A 6,000-nucleotide genomic window follows, 5' to 3' on the forward strand; every position below is an offset into this window, starting at 1 on the left:
GTGACCACTACTGAGTTTTCCAAATTTGCTGGCATATTGAGTGCAGCACTTTCACAGCATCATCTTTCAGGATTTAAAATAGCTCAACTGGAATTCCATCACTTCCACTAGCTTTGTTCATAGTGATGCTTCCTAAGCCCCGCTTGACTTCACATTCCAGGATGTCTGGCTCTAGGTGAGTGATCACACCATTGTGATTATCTGGGTCATGAAGATCTTTTTTGTGCAGTTCTTCTGTGTATTCTTGCCACCTCTTCTTAATATTTTCTGCTTCTATTAGGCCCATACCATTTCTGTCCTTTATTGAGCCCATTTTTGCATGAAATATTCCCTTGGTATCTAATTTTCTTGAAGAGATCTCTAGTTTTCCCCATTCTATTGTTTTCTTCTATTTCTTTGCACTGACCACTGGGGAAGGCTGTCTTATCTCTCCTTGCTATTCTTTGGAACTCTGCATCCAAATGGGAATATCTTTCCTTTTCTCCTTTGCTTTTTGCTTCCTTTCTTTTCACAGCTATTTGTAATGCCTCCTCAGACAGCCATTTTGTTTTTTTGCATTTCTTTTTCTTGGGAATGATCTTGATTCCTGTCTCCTGTACAATGTCATGAACCTCTGTCCGTAGTCCATCAGGCACTCTGTCTATCAGATCTAGTCCCTTAAATCTATTTCTCACTTCCACTGTGTAGTCATAAGGGATTTGATTTAAGCCATACCTGAGTGGTCTAGTGGTTTTCTCCACTTTCTTTAATTTCACTCTGAATTTGGCAATAAGAAGTTCATGTTCTGAGCCACGGTCAGCTCCCAGTCTTGTTTTTGCTGACTGTATAGAGCTTCTCCATCTTTGGTTGCAAAGAATATAGTCAATCTGATTTTGGTGTTGACCATCTGGTAATGTCCATGTGTAAAGACTTCTCTTGTGTTGTTGGAAGAGGGTGTTTGCTATGACCAGTGAGTTCTCTTGGCAGAACTCTATTAGCCTTTGCCCTGCTTCATTCTGTATCCCAAGGCCAAATTTGCCTGTTACTCCAGGTGTTTCTTGACTTCCTACTTTTGCATTCCAGTCCTCTATAATGAAAAGGACATCTTTTGGGGGTGTTAGTTCTAGAAGGTCTTGTAGGTCTTCATAGGACTGTTCAACTTCAGCTTCTTCAGCATTACTAGTCAGGGCATAGACTTGGATTACCATGATATTGAATGGTTTGCCTTGGAAACGAACAGAATTCATTCTGTTGTTTTTGAGATTGCATCCAAGTACTGCATTTCAGACTCTTTTGTTGACTATGATGGCTCCTCCATTTCTTCTAAGGGATTCCTGCCTGCAGTCTTAGATAAAATGGTCATCTCAGTTCATTTCACCCATTCCAGTCCATCTTAGCTCACTGATTCCTAGAATGTCAATGTTCACTCTTGCTATCTCCTGTTTGACCACTTCCAATTTGCCTTGATTCGTGGACCTAACATTCCAGGTTCCTGTGCAATATTGCTCTTTACATCATCGGACCTTGCTTCTATCACCAGTTACATCTACAAATGCATATTGCCTTTGCTTTGGCTCCATCCCTTCATTCTTTCTGGAGTTATTTCGCCACTGATCTCCAGTAGCATACTGGGCACCTACCGACCTGGGGAGTTCCTCTTTCAGTATCCTATCATTTTGCTTTTTCATACTGTTCATGGGGTTCTCAAGGTCAGAATACTGAAGTGGTTTGCCATTCCCTTCTCCAGTGGACCACATTCTGTAAGACCTCTCCACCATGACCTGTCCATCTTGGGTGGCCCCACATGGCATGGCTTAGTTTCATTGAGTTAGACGAGGCCATGGTCCATGCGATCAGATTGGCTAGTTTACTGTGATTATGGTTTCAGTGTGTCTGCTCTCTGATGCCCTCTTACTTGGGTTTCTCTTGCCTTGGACGTGGGGTATTTCTTAACAGCTGTTCCAGAAAAATGCAGCTGCTCCTCTCTACCTTGGACGAGGGGTATCTCCTCACGGTCGCCCCTGCTGACCTTGAACATGAGGTAGCTCCTCTCGGCCCTCCTGCAACCGTGCAGCCACCGCTCCTTGGATGGGGATTGCACCTCTCGGCCGCCGCCCCAGGCCTCAGGTTGTGGTAGCTCCTCTCGGCCACCTCCCCAGACCTCGGACGTGGGGTAGCTCCTCTCGGCCACTCCTGCGCCACTGCAGCCTGGCTCTCACACGCTGCCCTTGATTTGGGGGAGGGCCAGCTCCTCTCAGCCGCGCTTCTGCGCGGTCCCTCACAGCCGGCACGTCGCTCAGTCATGTCTGACTCTTTGTGACCCCATGGACTGTCCATGGAATTCTCCAGGACAGAATACTGGAGTGGGTAGCCTTTCCCTTCTCCAGGGGATCTTCCCAACCCAGGGATTGAACCCAGGTCTCCCGTATTGCAGGCAGATTCTTTACCAGCTGAGCCACAAGGGAAGCCCCAAATGTCATCATAGCTAGCTGCTATTCTTCTTTCTGGACCCCCATGGGCTCATAAGAGTAGAGTGTCACACTGCAATCACATAACCATCACCACTACCTCTAGTATCTGATCTTTAAAAAAAGTCACCATGTCAATCTGACCTCACCTTCTAGTCAGTCCAGTTCAGTTCAGTCACTCAGTCATGTGTGACTCTTTGCGACTCCATGGACTGCAGCACGCCAGGCCTCCCTGCCCATCACCAACTCCTGGAGTTTACTCAAACTCATGCCCACTGAGTCGGTGATGCCATCCAACCATCTCATCCTCTGTCATCCCCTTCTCCTCCTGCCTGCAATCTTTCCCAGCATCAGGGTCTTTTCAAATGAGTCAGTCCTTCGCATCAGGTGGCCAAAGTATTGGAGTTTCAGCTTCAGCATCAGTCCTTCCAATGAACACTCAGAACTGACTTCCTCTAGGATGGACTGGTTTGATCTCCTTGCAGTCCAAGGGACTTTCAAAAGTCTTCTCCAACACCACATTAAAAAGTTCTCTATTCCTTAGGTTCTGCTTGAAACACTTTTCTACATCTATCTAGTTGAACCAGGGCCCAAGTCTGGCTTAATGAGTTTAAATTAGGCCAAAAACGGACAAGTGAGAAGTATAGAACATCCCTCTATGTGCTGAGACTCACCTACTGCTTCCTATGGGATTCTTTTCCCCAAATATATCTACATTGCTAAAGCTAGAAAATCTGGTTTGTGGCCCCCAAATCCGAAATTTAGATAGGTCTCATTCCATTGCATCAGACATGCTAGTTTCTCTTGCCTGCTAGAGAAAAAGTCCTGGACCCCATGAATGGAAAATGTAGCCCCTTTAAGAAATGATGCACAGAATAGTCAGAAGCCTGTCATTCTGCCTACTATGACATCAGGCAGCAAAGACAAGAAGGACTGGCTATAGCCAAAAGAGAAACTTTCTTGCCAAGCTTCACTGAAATCACAGTTTCAAGAGTTATGGTTTTCTTTTTGTGTTTCGCGGTGGCCTTTTATTTCATTTTAAAGAAGATTGTAAAAAAAAAGCAGAAGAGGAGAGCCCAAAGACAGAAGAAAAGCATTTAAACAATGGAGGGAAAATACTGGGTCTGTTTCATTCTTCCTGTTTATATCAGTTTCTCTTTCCAGATGATGGCTTACCTTTATCTCATGTCTAATATTATTATCAAACCAAGGTTCCCACTTCTCCAGGGTGGTTGTGGATGGACATGAACTGAAACTTAGGGATGAGTTTTGGTATATATTTCACATCCAACTTAATCTTTTGTTAATCAGAAAGTACAGTGAATTATTTTACAGTCTGTATCAAAATTCCCCATGTCAGAATATCTCTGTCAAAGTAGCTATGTTAAAATATTCTTGATTTTAGTATGGCTCATCAGAATGCCTATGCCACAATGTTATGAACCCACTCATAACTACCGTGACTATAAGAATAGGTTGTGTGTAGATCTGGTCTGGACCCACTTATACGCCTCATGTCTATGCTATAAGGCCAATTTCAAAGTCTGTTATTACTAGAATTTACTCTTTGCTTATGCACTTACTGAAAGTATGGTATTTAAGAACAAAGTTTTTATCATTTAAGGTTTATATGTATTAGCCTCCCTCCAAAACTCTATTGTATAGTGTATCTGTTTAATGCTGCAACTCTCTATATTCAGCCTCAGTATTCTCTAAGTTACTTTCTGTCAACTTTGTTTTCTCTGGGGATGGATAAACATTTTTCATACTATAACAATGGGAAGGGGGGGTTATATTTAATTCTTTTGGCTGGAAGGTTCACTCACTTCTTACAGTAACAGCTGAAATGAAACTTCCATTTGCATTTCCCCTTCTATAAGCCATTCTATATCATAGAAAGATAGACAAATATAAATAGATGACAGATAGATACAAAGACCTGCTAAGTTACTACCATAATACCCAAACATTTGCCTTTTAATAATATATGTTTATTTGTCATCTTTTAGGGGCAGGCCTAGAGATATCTTGATATTTACATATTTAGCATGTGGTATCAATATGAGCCACCTTCCCTGGTGGCTCATTGGTAAAGAATCTGCCTGCCAAGCAGGAGACGCGGATTCGATCCCTGGGTAGGGAAGATCCCCTGGAGAAGGAAATGGCAACCCACTCCAGTATTCTTGCCTGGAGAATCCCATGGACAGAGGAGCCTGCCAGGCTACAGTCCACGGGGGTCAAAAAAGAGTCAGACACAACTTAGCGACTAAACAACAACAATCAATATGGGTCATTGTATTTCCAATCTCCTTAAAATCATGACTAAACCTTTCCTCTTGTCCTTAAAAAAAATCTATGTGCAGCATCCCTGGAGCTCATCCCTTCAAAGTGTCTTTCCTAGAAGTCCTGTATTTCTACCACAACAGATCTCTGGAAGAAATTACAAGTAAGCAATCCCTAGAAAGGATAATTAAAGTTTGTAAATACTGGGGCAGGGGGGTGCGGGGGAGGGGGGAGAAAGCAGAATCTTACTTGGAAATAATTTTAATAGAAAGTTTTTTGTATTTATTTCTCAGTAGGAGATGGGGTTGCAGAGAGGGAGGGGCATTGTCAGAGACAACAATGTTTCTAACTATGAATATATACATAAATTTGTTTATGCCAGAAGATAACTCTACTATATTTCCGGAGGAAAAAATCATTGACCGTAATTAATCTGTAAGATTTTTAAAATTGTGTTTCCTTCATTTATCTAAGTATCCTATTGATTTCTTAGATAATCTTAGACACAGTAAATAGTCCCTAACTAAACTTTAGTTTTAGTAATGAATAGAATAAAAGAAGAATGATTTCTCTTTTTTCTGAAAGATACCATTATATTAGTATATCTGTTATCTAATGTGCTTTCTGGATGGTTCCACTTATTTGCTTCCTAGAGAATATATGATAACAGTCTAGGTGTGTTTGATTTTTTAAATATACTAAAATATTCCATGTTTATCTTTTCATCTAAAATAGCATTATGACTCATGAACCCAAAGAGGACGATCCTTCTATCTGCCCGTCTTTTAACTGGGATGGCTTCCTGCGAACAGCTAAACCTGAAGCAAACTATGGGGACAAGTACTCTTTGGCAATGCACATGAAGCCACTTTTTGTGTGTATCATGCATTTCAATTTCTGTATATAATTATTATCACAATTCATATAAAAGTATTATAATGAATACTAAGGCTTTGCTATAGCAAAATTATATGACAGAACCACTTAAGATATTCACAGAAGGTTTAGCTTATAAGACTATCACCACTATTTCATTTTGTAAAATGGGATTAGGAAATATGAGTCCAAGGTATAGTATATGTAAGACTTCATATGAATTAATATGCTATATATATATATATATACAACTTAAATTTGCAATATTTAGAAAGGAGATTTGAGATCCAAAGAAGAATGGTTAAATTTCATAAGACTAACTCAGAGGTCAGACTGATATTATGATCATTATTAAATTATCATATTTTAACAAGACAACTACTACTTGTGTTTT

The sequence above is a fragment of the Odocoileus virginianus genome, chromosome X (assembly GCF_023699985.2).
Source record: "Odocoileus virginianus isolate 20LAN1187 ecotype Illinois chromosome X, Ovbor_1.2, whole genome shotgun sequence".
NCBI lineage: Eukaryota > Metazoa > Chordata > Mammalia > Artiodactyla > Cervidae > Odocoileus > Odocoileus virginianus.